Raw genomic sequence first — 23377 nt, 5'->3', positions numbered from 1 at the left:
GTTAAAAATGCAAGCAAGACCAGAGCTTAAGGGCATGCATCTGATTTTAAAAGAGCAACCTGCCCCGTGTGAGGATCTAACTCACAACCTTCAGATTATGAGACTGACGCGCTACCTACTGCGCTAACGAGGCACTCACCTCAGATGGGCAAAAAAATATCACTGCCTCATACAATTGCAGCCATCTCTACACTTTTGCGAGAACAGCTGGAAAGGAGTGTTTGGCTACTCGGCTAAGACAACAAAACCACCCACAGGTTAACTCAGCTTTGTCTGAATATGCACCGTTAAACGTTTCTTACTAGAAATACTGCTGAAAGAAAAGTGCAAAATTCACAACTTTGCGCAAATACAATGGAGCACTCATGTTTTCGGCTGTGTGAAAATCTAGGCAGCTTTACCCATGCTTGAACCTCTAGGGAGCCAATGAAAATCAAACAAGTTACCAAATGGCAAAAAGTAATGAATGAAAAGGTTGCCGAGCCAGCCAGGAGTCGAACCTAGAATCTTCTGATCCGTAGTCAGACGCGTTATCCATTGCGCCACTGGCCCACTGCTGCAGGAAGAGGGATGGACTCTGGAGGACCTTCCCGCCTATGTCTCATGAAACTGATTCATTCAACTCCAAAGCCAAGTACAATCTCAACTTGTGTTGTGGTCTTCAGGATGTTCTCTGCTTTACTCAGCTCGTAAAAGCAGACACAAGAAGATTCCCATACTTGGAGTCCAACTCTGCCCGCCTGGGTGAAAACCAGGAATACTAAACGCTAGACCGTATGGAACACTGAAGAGTAATGTATGGAAGGTGTGGGTCTAGTACATGTCCAGATCTGCTCTCGTTCAAGGTTGCCTTTTTTGAACAGAGAAACGTTTGCCCTGGCTAGTGTCATGACCAGCGGATGGAAGATGGTACCATTCATTTGGCCTATAAATTGGCATTTCCGACTCATAACTTTGCCTTGATATTTTGAATTCTTTGGAAAGTCCCGATGAAATGCAAATAGCAGAGACTAATTCAAAAGTCACCAGATAATGGGCGCCCCTGATCAAATCCCAAGGAAAAGATTAGACATGAATTCAAACGACTCTCTCCACATCCTAAGCACCAAACCTTGTACCCGTTCTACCCTAAAGGATTCCAAAGAAAAGCGTGCGATCAATAGCCAGCCGTACACTGAAAAGGCTTGCCGTGACCCGGATTCGAACCAGGGTTGCTGCGGCCACAACGCAGAGTACTAACCACTATACGATCACGGCTCCTCACCCGTCACAGACTGTAGCAATCAAACGGCATGTGGCCATTTCTACATCAGAGGACAAGTATCCATATGTTGCGGAAGAGTATTGTCTATATAATAATCAAAGCCCACGCTCTTATGGTCCAGTTTATTGTCTTTGTGGAAGAGTTGCACAGATGAGTGAAATGCAGGATCGGATACGTGTTGTCATGTTTCTGGCTTGTGTGATTAACTCTGCAAGGACCAGCATGAAGAACCAACACAGAGCTTGTAAAGGCAGAGAACGGAGCTTGCACACTTTGTTAAAAATGCAAGCAAGACCAGAGCTTAAGGGCATGCATCTGATTTTAAAAGAGCAACCTGCCCCGTGTGAGGATCGAACTCACGACCTTCAGATTATGAGACTGACGCGCTACCTACTGCGCTAACGAGGCACTCATCCCAGACGGGCAAAAAAATATCACTGCCTCATACAATTGCAGCCATCTCTACACTTTTGCGAGAACAGCTGGAAAGGAGTGTTTGGCTACTCGGCTAAGACAACAAAACCACCCACAGGTTAACTCAGCTTTGTCTGAATATGCACCGTTAAACGTTTCTTACTAGAAATACTGCTGAAAGAAAAGTGCAAAATTCACAACTTTGCGCAAATACAATGGAGCACTCATGTTTTCGGCTGTGTGAAAATCTAGGCAGCTTTACCCATGCTTGAACCTCTAGGGAGCCAATGAAAATCAAACAAGTTACCAAATGGCAAAAAGTAATGAATGAAAAGGTTGCCGAGCCAGCCAGGAGTCGAACCTAGAATCTTCTGATCCGTAGTCAGACGCGTTATCCATTGCGCCACTGGCCCACTGCTGCAGGAAGAGGGATGGACTCTGGAGGACCTTCCCGCCTATGTCTCATGAAACTGATTCATTCAACTCCAAAGCCAAGTACAATCTCAACTTGTGTTGTGGTCTTCAGGATGTTCTCTGCTTTACTCAGCTCGTAAAAGCAGACACAAGAAGATTCCCATACTTGGAGTCCAACTCTGCCCGCCTGGGTGAAAACCAGGAATACTAAACGCTAGACCGTATGGAACACTGAAGAGTAATGTATGGAAGGTGTGGGTCTAGTACATGTCCAGATCTGCTCTCGTTCAAGGTTGCCTTTTTTGAACAGAGAAACGTTTGCCCTGGCTAGTGTCATGACCAGCGGATGGAAGATGGTACCATTCATTTGGCCTATAAATTGGCATTTCCGACTCATAACTTTGCCTTGATATTTTGAATTCTTTGGAAAGTCCCGATGAAATGCAAATAGCAGAGACTAATTCAAAAGTCACCAGATAATGGGCGCCCCTGATCAAATCCCAAGGAAAAGATTAGACATGAATTCAAACGACTCTCTCCACATCCTAAGCACCAAACCTTGTACCCGTTCTACCCTAAAGGATTCCAAAGAAAAGCGTGCGATCAATAGCCAGCCGTACACTGAAAAGGCTTGCCGTGACCCGGATTCGAACCGGGGTTGCTGCGGCCACAACGCAGAGTACTAACCACTATACGATCACGGCTCCTCACCCGTCACAGACTGTAGCAATCAAACGGCATGTGGCCATTTCTACATCAGAGGACAAGTATCCATATGTTGCGGAAGAGTATTGTCTATATAATAATCAAAGCCCACGCTCTTATGGTCCAGTTTATTGTCTTTGTGGAAGAGTTGCACAGATGAGTGAAATGCAGGATCGGATACGTGTTGTCATGTTTCTGGCTTGTGTGATTAACTCTGCAAGGACCAGCATGAAGAACCAACACAGAGCTTGTAAAGGCAGAGAACGGAGCTTGCACACTTTGTTAAAAATGCAAGCAAGACCAGAGCTTAAGGGCATGCATCTGATTTTAAAAGAGCAACCTGCCCCGTGTGAGGATCGAACTCACGACCTTCAGATTATGAGACTGACGCGCTACCTACTGCGCTAACGAGGCACTCATCCCAGACGGGCAAAAAAATATCACTGCCTCATACAATTGCAGCCATCTCTACACTTTTGCGAGAACAGCTGGAAAGGAGTGTTTGGCTACTCGGCTAAGACAACAAAACCACCCACAGGTTAACTCAGCTTTGTCTGAATATGCACCGTTAAACGTTTCTTACTAGAAATACTGCTGAAAGAAAAGTGCAAAATTCACAACTTTGCGCAAATACAATGGAGCACTCATGTTTTCGGCTGTGTGAAAATCTAGGCAGCTTTACCCATGCTTGAACCTCTAGGGAGCCAATGAAAATCAAACAAGTTCCCAAATGGCAAAAAGTAATGAATGAAAAGGTTGCCGAGCCAGCCAGGAGTCGAACCTAGAATCTTCTGATCCGTAGTCAGACGCGTTATCCATTGCGCCACTGGCCCACTGCCGCAGGAAGAGGGATGGACTCTGGAGGACCTTCCCGCCTATGTCTCATGAAACTGATTCATTCAACTCCAAAGCCAAGTACAATCTCAACTTGTGTTGTGGTCTTCAGGATGTTCTCTGCTTTACTCAGCTCGTAAAAGCAGACACAAGAAGATTCCCATACTTGAGTCCAACTCTGCCCGCCTGGGTGAAAACCAGGAATACTAAACGCTAGACCGTATGGAACACTGAAGAGTAATGTATGGAAGGTGTGGGTCTAGTACATGTCCAGATCTGCTCTCGTTCAAGGTTGCCTTTTTTGAACAGAGAAACGTTTGCCCTGGCTAGTGTCATGACCAGCGGATGGAAGATGGTACCATTCATTTGGCCTATAAATTGGCATTTCCGACTCATAACTTTGCCTTGATATTTTGAATTCTTTGGAAAGTCCCGATGAAATGCAAATAGCAGAGACTAATTCAAAAGTCACCAGATAATGGGCGCCCCTGATCAAATCCCAAGGAAAAGATTAGACATGAATTCAAACGACTCTCTCCACATCCTAAGCACCAAACCTTGTACCCGTTCTACCCTAAAGGATTCCAAAGAAAAGCGTGCGATCAATAGCCAGCCGTACACTGAAAAGGCTTGCCGTGACCCGGATTCGAACCGGGGTTGCTGCGGCCACAACGCAGAGTACTAACCACTATACGATCACGGCTCCTCACCCGTCACAGACTGTAGCAATCAAACGGCATGTGGCCATTTCTACATCAGAGGACAAGTATCCATATGTTGCGGAAGAGCATTGTCTATATAATAATTAAAGCCCACGCTCTTATGGTCCAGTTTATTGTCTTTGTGGAAGAGTTGCACAGATGAGTGAAATGCAGGATCGGATACGTGTTGTCATGTTTCTGGCTTGTGTGATTAACTCTGCAAGGACCAGCATGAAGAACCAACACAGAGCTTGTGAAGGCAGAGAACGGAGCTTGCACACTTTGTTAAAAATGCAAGCAAGACCAGAGCTTAAGGGCATGCATCTGATTTTAAAAGAGCAACCTGGCCCGTGTGAGGATCTAACTGACGACCTTCAGATTATGAGACTGACGCGCTACCTACTGCGCTAACGAGGCGCTCACCCCAGATGGGCAAAAAAATATCACTGCCTCATACAATTGCAGCCATCTCTACACTTTTGCGAGAACAGCTGGAAAGGAGTGTTTGGCTACTCGGCTAAGACAACAAAACCACCCACAGGTTAACTCAGCTTTGTCTGAATATGAACTGTTAAACGTTTCTTACTAGAAATACTGCTGAAAGAAAAGTGCAAAATTCACAACTTTGCGCAAATACAATGGAGCACTCATGTTTTCGGCTGTGTGAAAATCTAGGCAGCTTTACCCATGCTTGAACCTCTAGGGAGCCAATGAAAATCAAACAAGTTCCCAAATGGCAAAAAGTAATGAATGAAAAGGTTGCCGAGCCAGCCAGGAGTCGAACCTAGAATCTTCTGATCCGTAGTCAGACGCGTTATCCATTGCGCCACTGGCCCACTGCCGCAGGAAGAGGGATGGACTCTGGAGGACCTTCCCGCCTATGTCTCATGAAACTGATTCATTCAACTCCAAAGCCAAGTACAATCTCAACTTGTGTTGTGGTCTTCAGGATGTTCTCTGCTTTACTCAGCTCGTAAAAGCAGACACAAGAAGATTCCCATACTTGAGTCCAACTCTGCCCGCCTGGGTGAAAACCAGGAATACTAAACGCTAGACCGTATGGAACACTGAAGAGTAATGTATGGAAGGTGTGGGTCTAGTACATGTCCAGATCTGCTCTCGTTCAAGGTTGCCTTTTTTGAACAGAGAAACGTTTGCCCTGGCTAGTGTCATGACCAGCGGATGGAAGATGGTACCATTCATTTGGCCTATAAATTGGCATTTCCGACTCATAACTTTGCCTTGATATTTTGAATTCTTTGGAAAGTCCCGATGAAATGCAAATAGCAGAGACTAATTCAAAAGTCACCAGATAATGGGCGCCCCTGATCAAATCCCAAGGAAAAGATTAGACATGAATTCAAACGACTCTCTCCACATCCTAAGCACCAAACCTTGTACCCGTTCTACCCTAAAGGATTCCAAAGAAAAGCGTGCGATCAATAGCCAGCCGTACACTGAAAAGGCTTGCCGTGACCCGGATTCGAACCGGGGTTGCTGCGGCCACAACGCAGAGTACTAACCACTATACGATCACGGCTCCTCACCCGTCACAAACTGTAGCGATCAAACGGCGTGTGGCCATTTCTACATCAGAGGACAAGTATCCATATGTTGCGGAAGAGCATTGTCTATATAATAATCAAAGCCCACGCTCTTATGGTCCAGTTTATCGTCTTTGTGGAAGAGTTGCACAGATGAGTGAAATGCAGGATCGGATACGTGTTGTCATGTTTCTGGCTTGTGTGATTAACTCTGCAAGGACCAGCATGAAGAACCAACACAGAGCTTGTGAAGGCAGAGAACGGAGCTTGCACACTTTGTTAAAAATGCAAGCAAGACCAGAGCTTAAGGGCATGCATCTGATTTTAAAAGAGCAACCTGCCCCGTGTGAGGATCGAACTCACGACCTTCAGATTATGAGACAGACGCGCTACCTACTGCGCTAACGAGGCACTCATCCCAGACGGGCAAAAAAATATCACTGCCTCATACAATTGCAGCCATCTCTACACTTTTGCGAGAACAGCTGGAAAGGAGTGTTTGGCTACTCGGCTAAGACAACAAAACCACCCACAGGTTAACTCAGCTTTGTCTGAATATGCACCGTTAAACGTTTCTTACTAGAAATACTGCTGAAAGAAAAGTGCAAAATTCACAACTTTGCGCAAATACAATGGAGCACTCATGTTTTCGGCTGTGTGAAAATCTAGGCAGCTTTACCCATGCTTGAACCTCTAGGGAGCCAATGAAAATCAAACAAGTTCCCAAATGGCAAAAAGTAATGAATGAAAAGGTTGCCGAGCCAGCCAGGAGTCGAACCTAGAATCTTCTGATCCGTAGTCAGACGCGTTATCCATTGCGCCACTGGCCCACTGCCGCAGGAAGAGGGATGGACTCTGGAGGACCTTCCCGCCTATGTCTCATGAAACTGATTCATTCAACTCCAAAGCCAAGTACAATCTCAACTTGTGTTGTGGTCTTCAGGATGTTCTCTGCTTTACTCAGCTCGTAAAAGCAGACACAAGAAGATTCCCATACTTGAGTCCAACTCTGCCCGCCTGGGTGAAAACCAGGAATACTAAACGCTAGACCGTATGGAACACTGAAGAGTAATGTATGGAAGGTGTGGGTCTAGTACATGTCCAGATCTGCTCTCGTTCAAGGTTGCCTTTTTTGAACAGAGAAACGTTTGCCCTGGCTAGTGTCATGACCAGCGGATGGAAGATGGTACCATTCATTTGGCCTATAAATTGGCATTTCCGACTCATAACTTTGCCTTGATATTTTGAATTCTTTGGAAAGTCCCGATGAAATGCAAATAGCAGAGACTAATTCAAAAGTCACCAGATAATGGGCGCCCCTGATCAAATCCCAAGGAAAAGATTAGACATGAATTCAAACGACTCTCTCCACATCCTAAGCACCAAACCTTGTACCCGTTCTACCCTAAAGGATTCCAAAGAAAAGCGTGCGATCAATAGCCAGCCGTACACTGAAAAGGCTTGCCGTGACCCGGATTCGAACCGGGGTTGCTGCGGCCACAACGCAGAGTACTAACCACTATACGATCACGGCTCCTCACCCGTCACAGACTGTAGCAATCAAACGGCATGTGGCCATTTCTACATCAGAGGACAAGTATCCATATGTTGCGAAAGAGCATTGTCTATATAATAATTAAAGCCCACGCTCTTATGGTCCAGTTTATTGTCTTTGTGGAAGAGTTGCACAGATGAGTGAAATGCAGGATCGGATACGTGTTGTCATGTTTCTGGCTTGTGTGATTAACTCTGCAAGGACCAGCATGAAGAACCAACACAGAGCTTGTGAAGGCAGAGAACGGAGCTTGCACACTTTGTTAAAAATGCAAGCAAGACCAGAGCTTAAGGGCATGCATCTGATTTTAAAAGAGCAACCTGCCCCGTGTGAGGATCGAACTCACGACCTTCAGAATATGAGACAGACGCGCTACCTACTGCGCTAACGAGGCACTCATCCCAGACGGGCAAAAAAATATCACTGCCTCATACAATTGCAGCCATCTCTACACTTTTGCGAGAACAGCTGGAAAGGAGTGTTTGGCTACTCGGCTAAGACAACAAAACCACCCACAGGTTAACTCAGCTTTGTCTGAATATGCACCGTTAAACGTTTCTTACTAGAAATACTGCTGAAAGAAAAGTGCAAAATTCACAACTTTGCGCAAATACAATGGAGCACTCATGTTTTCGGCTGTGTGAAAATCTAGGCAGCTTTACCCATGCTTGAACCTCTAGGGAGCCAATGAAAATCAAACAAGTTCCCAAATGGCAAAAAGTAATGAATGAAAAGGTTGCCGAGCCAGCCAGGAGTCGAACCTAGAATCTTCTGATCCGTAGTCAGACGCGTTATCCATTGCGCCACTGGCCCACTGCCGCAGGAAGAGGGATGGACTCTGGAGGACCTTCCCGCCTATGTCTCATGAAACTGATTCATTCAACTCCAAAGCCAAGTACAATCTCAACTTGTGTTGTGGTCTTCAGGATGTTCTCTGCTTTACTCAGCTCGTAAAAGCAGACACAAGAAGATTCCCATACTTGAGTCCAACTCTGCCCGCCTGGGTGAAAACCAGGAATACTAAACGCTAGACCGTATGGAACACTGAAGAGTAATGTATGGAAGGTGTGGGTCTAGTACATGTCCAGATCTGCTCTCGTTCAAGGTTGCCTTTTTTGAACAGAGAAACGTTTGCCCTGGCTAGTGTCATGACCAGCGGATGGAAGATGGTACCATTCATTTGGCCTATAAATTGGCATTTCCGACTCATAACTTTGCCTTGATATTTTGAATTCTTTGGAAAGTCCCGATGAAATGCAAATAGCAGAGACTAATTCAAAAGTCACCAGATAATGGGCGCCCCTGATCAAATCCCAAGGAAAAGATTAGACATGAATTCAAACGACTCTCTCCACATCCTAAGCACCAAACCTTGTACCCGTTCTACCCTAAAGGATTCCAAAGAAAAGCGTGCGATCAATAGCCAGCCGTACACTGAAAAGGCTTGCCGTGACCCGGATTCGAACCGGGGTTGCTGCAGCCACAACGCAGAGTACTAACCACTATACGATCACGGCTCCTCACCCGTCACAGACTGTAGCAATCAAACGGCATGTGGCCATTTCTACATCAGAGGACAAGTATCCATATGTTGCGGAAGAGCATTGTCTATATAATAATTAAAGCCCACGCTCTTATGGTCCAGTTTATTGTCTTTGTGGAAGAGTTGCACAGATGAGTGAAATGCAGGATCGGATACGTGTTGTCATGTTTCTGGCTTGTGTGATTAACTCTGCAAGGACCAGCATGAAGAACCAACACAGAGCTTGTGAAGGCAGAGAACGGAGCTTGCACACTTTGTTAAAAATGCAAGCAAGACCAGAGCTTAAGGGCATGCATCTGATTTTAAAAGAGCAACCTGCCCCGTGTGAGGATCTAACTGACGACCTTCAGATTATGAGACTGACGCGCTACCTACTGCGCTAACGAGGCGCTCACCCCAGATGGGCAAAAAAATATCACTGCCTCATACAATTGCAGCCATCTCTACACTTTTGCGAGAACAACTGGAAAGGAGTGTTTGGCTACTCGGCTAAGACAACAAAACCACCCACAGGTTAACTCAGCTTTGTCTGAATATGCACCGTTAAACGTTTCTTACTAGAAATACTGCTGAAAGAAAAGTGCAAAATTCACAACTTTGCGCAAATACAATGGAGCACTCATGTTTTCGGCTGTGTGAAAATCTAGGCAGCTTTACCCATGCTTGAACCTCTAGGGAGCCAATGAAAATCAAACAAGTTCCCAAATGGCAAAAAGTAATGAATGAAAAGGTTGCCGAGCCAGCCAGGAGTCGAACCTAGAATCTTCTGATCCGTAGTCAGACGCGTTATCCATTGCGCCACTGGCCCACTGCCGCAGGAAGAGGGATGGACTCTGGAGGACCTTCCCGCCTATGTCTCATGAAACTGATTCATTCAACTCCAAAGCCAAGTACAATCTCAACTTGTGTTGTGGTCTTCAGGATGTTCTCTGCTTTACTCAGCTCGTAAAAGCAGACACAAGAAGATTCCCATACTTGAGTCCAACTCTGCCCGCCTGGGTGAAAACCAGGAATACTAAACGCTAGACCGTATGGAACACTGAAGAGTAATGTATGGAAGGTGTGGGTCTAGTACATGTCCAGATCTGCTCTCGTTCAAGGTTGCCTTTTTTGAACAGAGAAACGTTTGCCCTGGCTAGTGTCATGACCAGCGGATGGAAGATGGTACCATTCATTTGGCCTATAAATTGGCATTTCCGACTCATAACTTTGCCTTGATATTTTGAATTCTTTGGAAAGTCCCGATGAAATGCAAATAGCAGAGACTAATTCAAAAGTCACCAGATAATGGGCGCCCCTGATCAAATCCCAAGGAAAAGATTAGACATGAATTCAAACGACTCTCTCCACATCCTAAGCACCAAACCTTGTACCCGTTCTACCCTAAAGGATTCCAAAGAAAAGCGTGCGATCAATAGCCAGCCGTACACTGAAAAGGCTTGCCGTGACCCGGATTCGAACCGGGGTTGCTGCGGCCACAACGCAGAGTACTAACCACTATACGATCACGGCTCCTCACCCGTCACAAACTGTAGCGATCAAACGGCGTGTGGCCATTTCTACATCAGAGGACAAGTATCCATATGTTGCGGAAGAGCATTGTCTATATAATAATCAAAGCCCACGCTCTTATGGTCCAGTTTATCGTCTTTGTGGAAGAGTTGCACAGATGAGTGAAATGCAGGATCGGATACGTGTTGTCATGTTTCTGGCTTGTGTGATTAACTCTGCAAGGACCAGCATGAAGAACCAACACAGAGCTTGTGAAAGCAGAGAACGGAGCTTGCACACTTTGTTAAAAATGCAAGCAAGACCAGAGCTTAAGGGCATGCATCTGATTTTAAAAGAGCAACCTGGCCCGTGTGAGGATCGAACTCACGACCTTCAGATTATGAGACAGACGCGCTACCTACTGCGCTAACGAGGCACTCATCCCAGACGGGCAAAAAAATATCACTGCCTCATACAATTGCAGCCATCTCTACACTTTTGCGAGAACAGCTGGAAAGGAGTGTTTGGCTACTCGGCTAAGACAACAAAACCACCCACAGGTTAACTCAGCTTTGTCTGAATATGCACCGTTAAACGTTTCTTACTAGAAATACTGCTGAAAGAAAAGTGCAAAATTCACAACTTTGCGCAAATACAATGGAGCACTCATGTTTTCGGCTGTGTGAAAATCTAGGCAGCTTTACCCATGCTTGAACCTCTAGGGAGCCAATGAAAATCAAACAAGTTCCCAAATGGCAAAAAGTAATGAATGAAAAGGTTGCCGAGCCAGCCAGGAGTCGAACCTAGAATCTTCTGATCCGTAGTCAGACGCGTTATCCATTGCGCCACTGGCCCACTGCCACAGGAAGAGGGATGGACTCTGGAGGACCTTCCCGCCTATGTCTCATGAAACTGATTCATTCAACTCCAAAGCCAAGTACAATCTCAACTTGTGTTGTGGTCTTCAGGATGTTCTCTGCTTTACTCAGCTCGTAAAAGCAGACACAAGAAGATTCCCATACTTGAGTCCAACTCTGCCCGCCTGGGTGAAAACCAGGAATACTAAACGCTAGACCGTATGGAACACTGAAGAGTAATGTATGGAAGGTGTGGGTCTAGTACATGTCCAGATCTGCTCTCGTTCAAGGTTGCCTTTTTTGAACAGAGAAACGTTTGCCCTGGCTAGTGTCATGACCAGCGGATGGAAGATGGTACCATTCATTTGGCCTATAAATTGGCATTTCCGACTCATAACTTTGCCTTGATATTTTGAATTCTTTGGAAAGTCCCGATGAAATGCAAATAGCAGAGACTAATTCAAAAGTCACCAGATAATGGGCGCCCCTGATCAAATCCCAAGGAAAAGATTAGACATGAATTCAAACGACTCTCTCCACATCCTAAGCACCAAACCTTGTACCCGTTCTACCCTAAAGGATTCCAAAGAAAAGCGTGCGATCAATAGCCAGCCGTACACTGAAAAGGCTTGCCGTGACCCGGATTCGAACCGGGGTTGCTGCGGCCACAACGCAGAGTACTAACCACTATACGATCACGGCTCCTCACCCGTCACAGACTGTAGCAATCAAACGGCATGTGGCCATTTCTACATCAGAGGACAAGTATCCATATGTTGCGAAAGAGCATTGTCTATATAATAATTAAAGCCCACGCTCTTATGGTCCAGTTTATTGTCTTTGTGGAAGAGTTGCACAGATGAGTGAAATGCAGGATCGGATACGTGTTGTCATGTTTCTGGCTTGTGTGATTAACTCTGCAAGGACCAGCATGAAGAACCAACACAGAGCTTGTGAAGGCAGAGAACGGAGCTTGCACACTTTGTTAAAAATGCAAGCAAGACCAGAGCTTAAGGGCATGCATCTGATTTTAAAAGAGCAACCTGGCCCGTGTGAGGATCTAACTCACGACCTTCAGATTATGAGACTGACGCGCTACCTACTGCGCTAACGAGGCGCTCACCCAAGATGGGCAAAAAAATATCACTGCCTCATACAATTGCAGCCATCTCTACACTTTTGCGAGAACAGCTGGAAAGGAGTGTTTGGCTACTCGGCTAAGACAACAAAACCACCCACAGGTTAACTCAGCTTTGTCTGAATATGCACCGTTAAACGTTTCTTACTAGAAATACTGCTGAAAGAAAAGTGCAAAATTCACAACTTTGTGCAAATACAATGGAGCACTCATGTTTTCGGCTGTGTGAAAATCTAGGCAGCTTTACCCATGCTTGAACCTCTAGGGAGCCAATGAAAATCAAACAAGTTCCCAAATGGCAAAAAGTAATGAATGAAAAGGTTGCCGAGCCAGCCAGGAGTCGAACCTAGAATCTTCTGATCCGTAGTCAGACGCTTTATCCATTGCGCCACTGGCCCACTGCCGCAGGAAGAGGGATGGACTCTGGAGGACCTTCCCGCCTATGTCTCATGAAACTGATTCATTCAACTCCAAAGCCAAGTACAATCTCAACTTGTGTTGTGGTCTTCAGGATGTTCTCTGCTTTACTCAGCTCGTAAAAGCAGACACAAGAAGATTCCCATACTTGAGTCCAACTCTGCCCGCCTGGGTGAAAACCAGGAATACTAAACGCTAGACCGTATGGAACACTGAAGAGTAATGTATGGAAGGTGTGGGTCTAGTACATGTCCAGATCTGCTCTCGTTCAAGGTTGCCTTTTTTGAACAGAGAAACGTTTGCCCTGGCTAGTGTCATGACCAGCGGATGGAAGATGGTACCATTCATTTGGCCTATAAATTGGCATTTCCGACTCATAACTTTGCCTTGATATTTTGAATTCTTTGGAAAGTCCCGATGAAATGCAAATAGCAGAGACTAATTCAAAAGTCACCAGATAATGGGCGCCCCTGATCAAATCCCAAGGAAAAGATTAGACATGAATTCAAACGACTCTCTCCACATCCTAAGCACCAAACCTTGTACCCGTTCTACCCTAAAGGATTCCAAAGAAAAGCGTGCGATCAATAGCCAGCCGTACACTGAAAAGGCTTGCCGTGACCCGGATTCGAACCGGGGTTGCTGCGGCCACAACGCAGAGTACTAACCACTATACGATCACGGCTCCTCACCCGTCACAGACTGTAGCAATCAAACGGCATGTGGCCATTTCTACATCAGAGGACAAGTATCCATATGTTGCGGAAGAGTATTGTCTATATAATAATCAAAGCCCACGCTCTTATGGTCCAGTTTATTGTCTTTGTGGAAGAGTTGCACAGATGAGTGAAATGCAGGATCGGATACGTGTTGTCATGTTTCTGGCTTGTGTGATTAACTCTGCAAGGACCAGCATGAAGAACCAACACAGAGCTTGTAAAGGCAGAGAACAGAGCTTGCACACTTTGTTAAAAATGCAAGCAAGACCAGAGCTTAAGGGCATGCATCTGATTTTAAAAGAGCAACCTGCCCCGTGTGAGGATCGAACTCACGACCTTCAGATTATGAGACTGACGCGCTACCTACTGCGCTAACGAGGCACTCATCCCAGACGGGCAAAAAAATATCACTGCCTCATACAATTGCAGCCATCTCTACACTTTTGCGAGAACAGCTGGAAAGGAGTGTTTGGCTACTCGGCTAAGACAACAAAACCACCCACAGGTTAACTCAGCTTTGTCTGAATATGCACCGTTAAACGTTTCTTACTAGAAATACTGCTGAAAGAAAAGTGCAAAATTCACAACTTTGCGCAAATACAATGGAGCACTCATGTTTTCGGCTGTGTGAAAATCTAGGCAGCTTTACCCATGCTTGAACCTCTAGGGAGCCAATGAAAATCAAACAAGTTCCCAAATGGCAAAAAGTAATGAATGAAAAGGTTGCCGAGCCAGCCAGGAGTCGAACCTAGAATCTTCTGATCCGTAGTCAGACGCGTTATCCATTGCGCCACTGGCCCACTGCCGCAGGAAGAGGGATGGACTCTGGAGGACCTTCCCGCCTATGTCTCATGAAACTGATTCATTCAACTCCAAAGCCAAGTACAATCTCAACTTGTGTTGTGGTCTTCAGGATGTTCTCTGCTTTACTCAGCTCGTAAAAGCAGACACAAGAAGATTCCCATACTTGAGTCCAACTCTGCCCGCCTGGGTGAAAACCAGGAATACTAAACGCTAGACCGTATGGAACACTGAAGAGTAATGTATGGAAGGTGTGGGTCTAGTACATGTCCAGATCTGCTCTCGTTCAAGGTTGCCTTTTTTGAACAGAGAAACGTTTGCCCTGGCTAGTGTCATGACCAGCGGATGGAAGATGGTACCATTCATTTGGCCTATAAATTGGCATTTCCGACTCATAACTTTGCCTTGATATTTTGAATTCTTTGGAAAGTCCCGATGAAATGCAAATAGCAGAGACTAATTCAAAAGTCACCAGATAATGGGCGCCCCTGATCAAATCCCAAGGAAAAGATTAGACATGAATTCAAACGACTCTCTCCACATCCTAAGCACCAAACCTTGTACCCGTTCTACCCTAAAGGATTCCAAAGAAAAGCGTGCGATCAATAGCCAGCCGTACACTGAAAAGGCTTGCCGTGACCCGGATTCGAACCGGGGTTGCTGCGGCCACAACGCAGAGTACTAACCACTATACGATCACGGCTCCTCACCCGTCACAGACTGTAGCAATCAAACGGCATGTGGCCATTTCTACATCAGAGGACAAGTATCCATATGTTGCGGAAGAGCATTGTCTATATAATAATTAAAGCCCACGCTCTTATGGTCCAGTTTATTGTCTTTGTGGAAGAGTTGCACAGATGAGTGAAATGCAGGATCGGATACGTGTTGTCATGTTTCTGGCTTGTGTGATTAACTCTGCAAGGACCAGCATGAAGAACCAACACAGAGCTTGTGAAGGCAGAGAACGGAGCTTGCACACTTTGTTAAAAATGCAAGCAAGACCAGAGCTTAAGGGCATGCATCTGATTTTAAAAGAGCAACCTGGCCCGTGTGAGGATCTAACTGACAACCTTCAGATTATGAGACTGACGCGCTACCTACTGCGCTAACGAGGCGCTCACCCCAGATGGGCAAAAAAATATCACTGCCTCATACAATTGCAGCCATCTCTACACTTTTGCGAGAACAGCTGGAAAGGAGTGTTTGGCTACTCGGCTAAGACAACAAAACCACCCACAGGTTAACTCAGCTTTGTCTGAATATGAACTGTTAAACGTTTCTTACTAGAAATACTGCTGAAAGAAAAGTGCAAAATTCACAACTTTGCGCAAATACAATGGAGCACTCATGTTTTCGGCTGTGTGAAAATCTAGGCAGCTTTACCCATGCTTGAACCTCTAGGGAGCCAATGAAAATCAAACAAGTTCCCAAATGGCAAAAAGTAATGAATGAAAAGGTTGCCGAGCCAGCCAGGAGTCGAACCTAGAATCTTCTGATCCGTAGTCAGACGCGTTATCCATTGCGCCACTGGCCCACTGCCGCAGGAAGAGGGATGGACTCTGGAGGACCTTCCCGCCTATGTCTCATGAAACTGATTCATTCAACTCCAAAGCCAAGTACAATCTCAACTTGTGTTGTGGTCTTCAGGATTCAGGTCTTCGGGGCAGTGGTGGCTCAGCGGTTAGAGCGCCGGGATATCGATAACAGGGTTGTGGGTTCGATTCCCGGGCTCGGCAAGCTGCCACTGTTGGGCCCTTGAGCAAGGCCCTTTACCCTCTCTGCTCCCCGGGCGCTGGAGTTGGCTGCCCACCGCTCTGGGTGTGTGTGTGTACTCACTGCCCCTAACACATGTGTGTGTGTGAGTGTGTGTTCACTACCAGATGGGTTAAATGCGGAGGACACATTTCGCTGTACAGTCCACGCTGTACAGTGACGAATACGTGCACCTTTACCTTTAGGATGTTCTCTGCTTTACTCAGCTCGTAAAAGCAGACACAAGAAGATTCCCATACTTGAGTCCAACTCTGCCCGCCTGGGTGAAAACCAGGAATACTAAACGCTAGACCGTATGGAACACTGAAGAGTAATGTATGGAAGGTGTGGGTCTAGTACATGTCCAGATCTGCTCTCGTTCAAGGTTGCCTTTTTTGAACAGAGAAACGTTTGCCCTGGCTAGTGTCATGACCAGCGGATGGAAGATGGTACCATTCATTTGGCCTATAAATTGGCATTTCCGACTCATAACTTTGCCTTGATATTTTGAATTCTTTGGAAAGTCCCGATGAAATGCAAATAGCAGAGACTAATTCAAAAGTCACCAGATAATGGGCGCCCCTGATCAAATCCCAAGGAAAAGATTAGACATGAATTCAAACGACTCTCTCCACATCCTAAGCACCAAACCTTGTACCCGTTCTACCCTAAAGGATTCCAAAGAAAAGCGTGCGATCAATAGCCAGCCGTACACTGAAAAGGCTTGCCGTGACCCGGATTCGAACCGGGGTTGCTGCGGCCACAACGCAGAGTACTAACCACTATACGATCACGGCTCCTCACCCGTCACAGACTGTAGCAATCAAACGGCATGTGGCCATTTCTACATCAGAGGACAAGTATCCATATGTTGCGGAAGAGTATTGTCTATATAATAATCAAAGCCCACGCTCTTATGGTCCAGTTTATTGTCTTTGTGGAAGAGTTGCACAGATGAGTGAAATGCAGGATCGGATACGTGTTGTCATGTTTCTGGCTTGTGTGATTAACTCTGCAAGGACCAGCATGAAGAACCAACACAGAGCTTGTAAAGGCAGAGAACAGAGCTTGCACACTTTGTTAAAAATGCAAGCAAGACCAGAGCTTAAGGGCATGCATCTGATTTTAAAAGAGCAACCTGCCCCGTGTGAGGATCGAACTCACGACCTTCAGATTATGAGACTGACGCGCTACCTACTGCGCTAACGAGGCACTCATCCCAGACGGGCAAAAAAATATCACTGCCTCATACAATTGCAGCCATCTCTACACTTTTGCGAGAACAGCTGGAAAGGAGTGTTTGGCTACTCGGCTAAGACAACAAAACCACCCACAGGTTAACTCAGCTTTGTCTGAATATGCACCGTTAAACGTTTCTTACTAGAAATACTGCTGAAAGAAAAGTGCAAAATTCACAACTTTGCGCAAATACAATGGAGCACTCATGTTTTCGGCTGTGTGAAAATCTAGGCAGCTTTACCCATGCTTGAACCTCTAGGGAGCCAATGAAAATCAAACAAGTTCCCAAATGGCAAAAAGTAATGAATGAAAAGGTTGCCGAGCCAGCCAGGAGTCGAACCTAGAATCTTCTGATCCGTAGTCAGACGCGTTATCCATTGCGCCACTGGCCCACTGCCGCAGGAAGAGGGATGGACTCTGGAGGACCTTCCCGCCTATGTCTCATGAAACTGATTCATTCAACTCCAAAGCCAAGTACAATCTCAACTTGTGTTGTGGTCTTCAGGATGTTCTCTGCTTTACTCAGCTCGTAAAAGCAGACACAAGAAGATTCCCATACTTGAGTCCAACTCTGCCCGCCTGGGTGAAAACCAGGAATACTAAACGCTAGACCGTATGGAACACTGAAGAGTAATGTATGGAAGGTGTGGGTCTAGTACATGTCCAGATCTGCTCTCGTTCAAGGTTGCCTTTTTTGAACAGAGAAACGTTTGCCCTGGCTAGTGTCATGACCAGCGGATGGAAGATGGTACCATTCATTTGGCCTATAAATTGGCATTTCCGACTCATAACTTTGCCTTGATATTTTGAATTCTTTGGAAAGTCCCGATGAAATGCAAATAGCAGAGACTAATTCAAAAGTCACCAGATAATGGGCGCCCCTGATCAAATCCCAAGGAAAAGATTAGACATGAATTCAAACGACTCTCTCCACATCCTAAGCACCAAACCTTGTACCCGTTCTACCCTAAAGGATTCCAAAGAAAAGCGTGCGATCAATAGCCAGCCGTACACTGAAAAGGCTTGCCGTGACCCGGATTCGAACCGGGGTTGCTGCGGCCACAACGCAGAGTACTAACCACTATACGATCACGGCTCCTCACCCGTCACAAACTGTAGCGATCAAACGGCGTGTGGCCATTTCTACATCAGAGGACAAGTATCCATATGTTGCGGAAGAGCATTGTCTATATAATAATCAAAGCCCACGCTCTTATGGTCCAGTTTATCGTCTTTGTGGAAGAGTTGCACAGATGAGTGAAATGCAGGATCGGATACGTGTTGTCATGTTTCTGGCTTGTGTGATTAACTCTGCAAGGACCAGCATGAAGAACCAACACAGAGCTTGTGAAAGCAGAGAACGGAGCTTGCACACTTTGTTAAAAATGCAAGCAAGACCAGAGCTTAAGGGCATGCATCTGATTTTAAAAGAGCAACCTGGCCCGTGTGAGGATCGAACTCACGACCTTCAGATTATGAGACAGACGCGCTACCTACTGCGCTAACGAGGCACTCATCCCAGACGGGCAAAAAAATATCACTGCCTCATACAATTGCAGCCATCTCTACACTTTTGCGAGAACAGCTGGAAAGGAGTGTTTGGCTACTCGGCTAAGACAACAAAACCACCCACAGGTTAACTCAGCTTTGTCTGAATATGCACCGTTAAACGTTTCTTACTAGAAATACTGCTGAAAGAAAAGTGCAAAATTCACAACTTTGCGCAAATACAATGGAGCACTCATGTTTTCGGCTGTGTGAAAATCTAGGCAGCTTTACCCATGCTTGAACCTCTAGGGAGCCAATGAAAATCAAACAAGTTCCCAAATGGCAAAAAGTAATGAATGAAAAGGTTGCCGAGCCAGCCAGGAGTCGAACCTAGAATCTTCTGATCCGTAGTCAGACGCGTTATCCATTGCGCCACTGGCCCACTGCCACAGGAAGAGGGATGGACTCTGGAGGACCTTCCCGCCTATGTCTCATGAAACTGATTCATTCAACTCCAAAGCCAAGTACAATCTCAACTTGTGTTGTGGTCTTCAGGATGTTCTCTGCTTTACTCAGCTCGTAAAAGCAGACACAAGAAGATTCCCATACTTGAGTCCAACTCTGCCCGCCTGGGTGAAAACCAGGAATACTAAACGCTAGACCGTATGGAACACTGAAGAGTAATGTATGGAAGGTGTGGGTCTAGTACATGTCCAGATCTGCTCTCGTTCAAGGTTGCCTTTTTTGAACAGAGAAACGTTTGCCCTGGCTAGTGTCATGACCAGCGGATGGAAGATGGTACCATTCATTTGGCCTATAAATTGGCATTTCCGACTCATAACTTTGCCTTGATATTTTGAATTCTTTGGAAAGTCCCGATGAAATGCAAATAGCAGAGACTAATTCAAAAGTCACCAGATAATGGGCGCCCCTGATCAAATCCCAAGGAAAAGATTAGACATGAATTCAAACGACTCTCTCCACATCCTAAGCACCAAACCTTGTACCCGTTCTACCCTAAAGGATTCCAAAGAAAAGCGTGCGATCAATAGCCAGCCGTACACTGAAAAGGCTTGCCGTGACCCGGATTCGAACCGGGGTTGCTGCGGCCACAACGCAGAGTACTAACCACTATACGATCACGGCTCCTCACCCGTCACAGACTGTAGCAATCAAACGGCATGTGGCCATTTCTACATCAGAGGACAAGTATCCATATGTTGCGAAAGAGCATTGTCTATATAATAATTAAAGCCCACGCTCTTATGGTCCAGTTTATTGTCTTTGTGGAAGAGTTGCACAGATGAGTGAAATGCAGGATCGGATACGTGTTGTCATGTTTCTGGCTTGTGTGATTAACTCTGCAAGGACCAGCATGAAGAACCAACACAGAGCTTGTGAAGGCAGAGAACGGAGCTTGCACACTTTGTTAAAAATGCAAGCAAGACCAGAGCTTAAGGGCATGCATCTGATTTTAAAAGAGCAACCTGGCCCGTGTGAGGATCTAACTCACGACCTTCAGATTATGAGACTGACGCGCTACCTACTGCGCTAACGAGGCGCTCACCCAAGATGGGCAAAAAAATATCACTGCCTCATACAATTGCAGCCATCTCTACACTTTTGCGAGAACAGCTGGAAAGGAGTGTTTGGCTACTCGGCTAAGACAACAAAACCACCCACAGGTTAACTCAGCTTTGTCTGAATATGCACCGTTAAACGTTTCTTACTAGAAATACTGCTGAAAGAAAAGTGCAAAATTCACAACTTTGTGCAAATACAATGGAGCACTCATGTTTTCGGCTGTGTGAAAATCTAGGCAGCTTTACCCATGCTTGAACCTCTAGGGAGCCAATGAAAATCAAACAAGTTCCCAAATGGCAAAAAGTAATGAATGAAAAGGTTGCCGAGCCAGCCAGGAGTCGAACCTAGAATCTTCTGATCCGTAGTCAGACGCTTTATCCATTGCGCCACTGGCCCACTGCCGCAGGAAGAGGGATGGACTCTGGAGGACCTTCCCGCCTATGTCTCATGAAACTGATTCATTCAACTCCAAAGCCAAGTACAATCTCAACTTGTGTTGTGGTCTTCAGGATGTTCTCTGCTTTACTCAGCTCGTAAAAGCAGACACAAGAAGATTCCCATACTTGAGTCCAACTCTGCCCGCCTGGGTGAAAACCAGGAATACTAAACGCTAGACCGTATGGAACACTGAAGAGTAATGTATGGAAGGTGTGGGTCTAGTACATGTCCAGATCTGCTCTCGTTCAAGGTTGCCTTTTTTGAACAGAGAAACGTTTGCCCTGGCTAGTGTCATGACCAGCGGATGGAAGATGGTACCATTCATTTGGCCTATAAATTGGCATTTCCGACTCATAACTTTGCCTTGATATTTTGAATTCTTTGGAAAGTCCCGATGAAATGCAAATAGCAGAGACTAATTCAAAAGTCACCAGATAATGGGCGCCCCTGATCAAATCCCAAGGAAAAGATTAGACATGAATTCAAACGACTCTCTCCACATCCTAAGCACCAAACCTTGTACCCGTTCTACCCTAAAGGATTCCAAAGAAAAGCGTGCGATCAATAGCCAGCCGTACACTGAAAAGGCTTGCCGTGACCCGGATTCGAACCGGGGTTGCTGCGGCCACAACGCAGAGTACTAACCACTATACGATCACGGCTCCTCACCCGTCACAGACTGTAGCAATCAAACGGCATGTGGCCATTTCTACATCAGAGGACAAGTATCCATATGTTGCGGAAGAGTATTGTCTATATAATAATCAAAGCCCACGCTCTTATGGTCCAGTTTATTGTCTTTGTGGAAGAGTTGCACAGATGAGTGAAATGCAGGATCGGATACGTGTTGTCATGTTTCTGGCTTGTGTGATTAACTCTGCAAGGACCAGCATGAAGAACCAACACAGAGCTTGTAAAGGCAGAGAACAGAGCTTGCACACTTTGTTAAAAATGCAAGCAAGACCAGAGCTTAAGGGCATGCATCTGATTTTAAAAGAGCAACCTGCCCCGTGTGAGGATCGAACTCACGACCTTCAGATTATGAGACTGACGCGCTACCTACTGCGCTAACGAGGCACTCATCCCAGACGGGCAAAAAAATATCACTGCCTCATACAATTGCAGCCATCTCTACACTTTTGCGAGAACAGCTGGAAAGGAGTGTTTGGCTACTCGGCTAAGACAACAAAACCACCCACAGGTTAACTCAGCTTTGTCTGAATATGCACCGTTAAACGTTTCTTACTAGAAATACTGCTGAAAGAAAAGTGCAAAATTCACAACTTTGCGCAAATACAATGGAGCACTCATGTTTTCGGCTGTGTGAAAATCTAGGCAGCTTTACCCATGCTTGAACCTCTAGGGAGCCAATGAAAATCAAACAAGTTCCCAAATGGCAAAAAGTAATGAATGAAAAGGTTGCCGAGCCAGCCAGGAGTCGAACCTAGAATCTTCTGATCCGTAGTCAGACGCGTTATCCATTGCGCCACTGGCCCACTGCCGCAGGAAGAGGGATGGACTCTGGAGGACCTTCCCGCCTATGTCTCATGAAACTGATTCATTCAACTCCAAAGCCAAGTACAATCTCAACTTGTGTTGTGGTCTTCAGGATGTTCTCTGCTTTACTCAGCTCGTAAAAGCAGACACAAGAAGATTCCCATACTTGAGTCCAACTCTGCCCGCCTGGGTGAAAACCAGGAATACTAAACGCTAGACCGTATGGAACACTGAAGAGTAATGTATGGAAGGTGTGGGTCTAGTACATGTCCAGATCTGCTCTCGTTCAAGGTTGCCTTTTTTGAACAGAGAAACGTTTGCCCTGGCTAGTGTCATGACCAGCGGATGGAAGATGGTACCATTCATTTGGCCTATAAATTGGCATTTCCGACTCATAACTTTGCCTTGATATTTTGAATTCTTTGGAAAGTCCCGATGAAATGCAAATAGCAGAGACTAATTCAAAAGTCACCAGATAATGGGCGCCCCTGATCAAATCCCAAGGAAAAGATTAGACATGAATTCAAACGACTCTCTCCACATCCTAAGCACCAAACCTTGTACCCGTTCTACCCTAAAGGATTCCAAAGAAAAGCGTGCGATCAATAGCCAGCCGTACACTGAAAAGGCTTGCCGTGACCCGGATTCGAACCGGGGTTGCTGCGGCCACAACGCAGAGTACTAACCACTATACGATCACGGCTCCTCACCCGTCACAGACTGTAGCAATCAAACGGCATGTGGCCATTTCTACATCAGAGGACAAGTATCCATATGTTGCGGAAGAGCATTGTCTATATAATAATTAAAGCCCACGCTCTTATGGTCCAGTTTATTGTCTTTGTGGAAGAGTTGCACAGATGAGTGAAATGCAGGATCGGATACGTGTTGTCATGTTTCTGGCTTGTGTGATTAACTCTGCAAGGACCAGCATGAAGAACCAACACAGAGCTTGTGAAGGCAGAGAACGGAGCTTGCA

The 23377-nt window shown here is 45.8% G+C and overlaps 40 non-coding genes across 40 annotated transcripts; all 40 read right to left on the bottom strand.

The window, feature by feature from the left end:
* Positions 1-60: 60 nt before the first annotated feature.
* trnam-cau (transfer RNA methionine (anticodon CAU)) lies at positions 61-133 on the bottom strand. Its single transcript has one exon. It is a non-coding gene; the product is annotated as a tRNA-Met (tRNA).
* Positions 134-479: 346 nt separating this feature from the next.
* Positions 480-552, bottom strand: trnar-acg (transfer RNA arginine (anticodon ACG)). The gene has a single exon. It is a non-coding gene; the product is annotated as a tRNA-Arg (tRNA).
* A 633-nt stretch (positions 553-1185) lies between these two features.
* trnah-gug (transfer RNA histidin (anticodon GUG)) lies at positions 1186-1257 on the bottom strand. Its single transcript has one exon. It is a non-coding gene; the product is annotated as a tRNA-His (tRNA).
* A 342-nt stretch (positions 1258-1599) lies between these two features.
* On the bottom strand, positions 1600-1672 carry trnam-cau (transfer RNA methionine (anticodon CAU)). Its single transcript has one exon. It is a non-coding gene; the product is annotated as a tRNA-Met (tRNA).
* Positions 1673-2018: 346 nt separating this feature from the next.
* On the bottom strand, positions 2019-2091 carry trnar-acg (transfer RNA arginine (anticodon ACG)). The gene has a single exon. It is a non-coding gene; the product is annotated as a tRNA-Arg (tRNA).
* A 633-nt stretch (positions 2092-2724) lies between these two features.
* On the bottom strand, positions 2725-2796 carry trnah-gug (transfer RNA histidin (anticodon GUG)). Its single transcript has one exon. It is a non-coding gene; the product is annotated as a tRNA-His (tRNA).
* Positions 2797-3138: 342 nt separating this feature from the next.
* trnam-cau (transfer RNA methionine (anticodon CAU)) lies at positions 3139-3211 on the bottom strand. Its single transcript has one exon. It is a non-coding gene; the product is annotated as a tRNA-Met (tRNA).
* A 346-nt stretch (positions 3212-3557) lies between these two features.
* On the bottom strand, positions 3558-3630 carry trnar-acg (transfer RNA arginine (anticodon ACG)). Its single transcript has one exon. It is a non-coding gene; the product is annotated as a tRNA-Arg (tRNA).
* A 632-nt stretch (positions 3631-4262) lies between these two features.
* On the bottom strand, positions 4263-4334 carry trnah-gug (transfer RNA histidin (anticodon GUG)). The gene has a single exon. It is a non-coding gene; the product is annotated as a tRNA-His (tRNA).
* Positions 4335-5095: 761 nt separating this feature from the next.
* On the bottom strand, positions 5096-5168 carry trnar-acg (transfer RNA arginine (anticodon ACG)). Its single transcript has one exon. It is a non-coding gene; the product is annotated as a tRNA-Arg (tRNA).
* A 632-nt stretch (positions 5169-5800) lies between these two features.
* On the bottom strand, positions 5801-5872 carry trnah-gug (transfer RNA histidin (anticodon GUG)). Its single transcript has one exon. It is a non-coding gene; the product is annotated as a tRNA-His (tRNA).
* Positions 5873-6214: 342 nt separating this feature from the next.
* trnam-cau (transfer RNA methionine (anticodon CAU)) lies at positions 6215-6287 on the bottom strand. The gene has a single exon. It is a non-coding gene; the product is annotated as a tRNA-Met (tRNA).
* Positions 6288-6633: 346 nt separating this feature from the next.
* trnar-acg (transfer RNA arginine (anticodon ACG)) lies at positions 6634-6706 on the bottom strand. The gene has a single exon. It is a non-coding gene; the product is annotated as a tRNA-Arg (tRNA).
* A 632-nt stretch (positions 6707-7338) lies between these two features.
* trnah-gug (transfer RNA histidin (anticodon GUG)) lies at positions 7339-7410 on the bottom strand. Its single transcript has one exon. It is a non-coding gene; the product is annotated as a tRNA-His (tRNA).
* A 342-nt stretch (positions 7411-7752) lies between these two features.
* On the bottom strand, positions 7753-7825 carry trnam-cau (transfer RNA methionine (anticodon CAU)). Its single transcript has one exon. It is a non-coding gene; the product is annotated as a tRNA-Met (tRNA).
* A 346-nt stretch (positions 7826-8171) lies between these two features.
* On the bottom strand, positions 8172-8244 carry trnar-acg (transfer RNA arginine (anticodon ACG)). The gene has a single exon. It is a non-coding gene; the product is annotated as a tRNA-Arg (tRNA).
* A 1046-nt stretch (positions 8245-9290) lies between these two features.
* On the bottom strand, positions 9291-9363 carry trnam-cau (transfer RNA methionine (anticodon CAU)). Its single transcript has one exon. It is a non-coding gene; the product is annotated as a tRNA-Met (tRNA).
* A 346-nt stretch (positions 9364-9709) lies between these two features.
* trnar-acg (transfer RNA arginine (anticodon ACG)) lies at positions 9710-9782 on the bottom strand. Its single transcript has one exon. It is a non-coding gene; the product is annotated as a tRNA-Arg (tRNA).
* Positions 9783-10414: 632 nt separating this feature from the next.
* trnah-gug (transfer RNA histidin (anticodon GUG)) lies at positions 10415-10486 on the bottom strand. The gene has a single exon. It is a non-coding gene; the product is annotated as a tRNA-His (tRNA).
* A 342-nt stretch (positions 10487-10828) lies between these two features.
* On the bottom strand, positions 10829-10901 carry trnam-cau (transfer RNA methionine (anticodon CAU)). The gene has a single exon. It is a non-coding gene; the product is annotated as a tRNA-Met (tRNA).
* Positions 10902-11247: 346 nt separating this feature from the next.
* Positions 11248-11320, bottom strand: trnar-acg (transfer RNA arginine (anticodon ACG)). Its single transcript has one exon. It is a non-coding gene; the product is annotated as a tRNA-Arg (tRNA).
* Positions 11321-11952: 632 nt separating this feature from the next.
* On the bottom strand, positions 11953-12024 carry trnah-gug (transfer RNA histidin (anticodon GUG)). Its single transcript has one exon. It is a non-coding gene; the product is annotated as a tRNA-His (tRNA).
* A 342-nt stretch (positions 12025-12366) lies between these two features.
* Positions 12367-12439, bottom strand: trnam-cau (transfer RNA methionine (anticodon CAU)). Its single transcript has one exon. It is a non-coding gene; the product is annotated as a tRNA-Met (tRNA).
* Positions 12440-13490: 1051 nt separating this feature from the next.
* trnah-gug (transfer RNA histidin (anticodon GUG)) lies at positions 13491-13562 on the bottom strand. The gene has a single exon. It is a non-coding gene; the product is annotated as a tRNA-His (tRNA).
* Positions 13563-13904: 342 nt separating this feature from the next.
* trnam-cau (transfer RNA methionine (anticodon CAU)) lies at positions 13905-13977 on the bottom strand. The gene has a single exon. It is a non-coding gene; the product is annotated as a tRNA-Met (tRNA).
* A 346-nt stretch (positions 13978-14323) lies between these two features.
* trnar-acg (transfer RNA arginine (anticodon ACG)) lies at positions 14324-14396 on the bottom strand. The gene has a single exon. It is a non-coding gene; the product is annotated as a tRNA-Arg (tRNA).
* A 632-nt stretch (positions 14397-15028) lies between these two features.
* trnah-gug (transfer RNA histidin (anticodon GUG)) lies at positions 15029-15100 on the bottom strand. Its single transcript has one exon. It is a non-coding gene; the product is annotated as a tRNA-His (tRNA).
* Positions 15101-15861: 761 nt separating this feature from the next.
* trnar-acg (transfer RNA arginine (anticodon ACG)) lies at positions 15862-15934 on the bottom strand. The gene has a single exon. It is a non-coding gene; the product is annotated as a tRNA-Arg (tRNA).
* Positions 15935-16877: 943 nt separating this feature from the next.
* On the bottom strand, positions 16878-16949 carry trnah-gug (transfer RNA histidin (anticodon GUG)). Its single transcript has one exon. It is a non-coding gene; the product is annotated as a tRNA-His (tRNA).
* A 342-nt stretch (positions 16950-17291) lies between these two features.
* Positions 17292-17364, bottom strand: trnam-cau (transfer RNA methionine (anticodon CAU)). The gene has a single exon. It is a non-coding gene; the product is annotated as a tRNA-Met (tRNA).
* Positions 17365-17710: 346 nt separating this feature from the next.
* Positions 17711-17783, bottom strand: trnar-acg (transfer RNA arginine (anticodon ACG)). The gene has a single exon. It is a non-coding gene; the product is annotated as a tRNA-Arg (tRNA).
* A 632-nt stretch (positions 17784-18415) lies between these two features.
* On the bottom strand, positions 18416-18487 carry trnah-gug (transfer RNA histidin (anticodon GUG)). The gene has a single exon. It is a non-coding gene; the product is annotated as a tRNA-His (tRNA).
* A 342-nt stretch (positions 18488-18829) lies between these two features.
* trnam-cau (transfer RNA methionine (anticodon CAU)) lies at positions 18830-18902 on the bottom strand. Its single transcript has one exon. It is a non-coding gene; the product is annotated as a tRNA-Met (tRNA).
* A 346-nt stretch (positions 18903-19248) lies between these two features.
* Positions 19249-19321, bottom strand: trnar-acg (transfer RNA arginine (anticodon ACG)). Its single transcript has one exon. It is a non-coding gene; the product is annotated as a tRNA-Arg (tRNA).
* A 632-nt stretch (positions 19322-19953) lies between these two features.
* On the bottom strand, positions 19954-20025 carry trnah-gug (transfer RNA histidin (anticodon GUG)). Its single transcript has one exon. It is a non-coding gene; the product is annotated as a tRNA-His (tRNA).
* Positions 20026-20367: 342 nt separating this feature from the next.
* trnam-cau (transfer RNA methionine (anticodon CAU)) lies at positions 20368-20440 on the bottom strand. The gene has a single exon. It is a non-coding gene; the product is annotated as a tRNA-Met (tRNA).
* A 1051-nt stretch (positions 20441-21491) lies between these two features.
* On the bottom strand, positions 21492-21563 carry trnah-gug (transfer RNA histidin (anticodon GUG)). Its single transcript has one exon. It is a non-coding gene; the product is annotated as a tRNA-His (tRNA).
* A 342-nt stretch (positions 21564-21905) lies between these two features.
* Positions 21906-21978, bottom strand: trnam-cau (transfer RNA methionine (anticodon CAU)). Its single transcript has one exon. It is a non-coding gene; the product is annotated as a tRNA-Met (tRNA).
* Positions 21979-22324: 346 nt separating this feature from the next.
* On the bottom strand, positions 22325-22397 carry trnar-acg (transfer RNA arginine (anticodon ACG)). Its single transcript has one exon. It is a non-coding gene; the product is annotated as a tRNA-Arg (tRNA).
* Positions 22398-23029: 632 nt separating this feature from the next.
* trnah-gug (transfer RNA histidin (anticodon GUG)) lies at positions 23030-23101 on the bottom strand. The gene has a single exon. It is a non-coding gene; the product is annotated as a tRNA-His (tRNA).
* Positions 23102-23377: the final 276 nt, after the last annotated feature.

The sequence above is a fragment of the Salminus brasiliensis genome, chromosome 9 (genome assembly GCF_030463535.1).
Source record: "Salminus brasiliensis chromosome 9, fSalBra1.hap2, whole genome shotgun sequence".
NCBI classification, from domain to species: Eukaryota; Metazoa; Chordata; class Actinopteri; order Characiformes; family Bryconidae; genus Salminus; species Salminus brasiliensis.
This window is presented reverse-complemented; position numbering and strand designations above follow the sequence as displayed.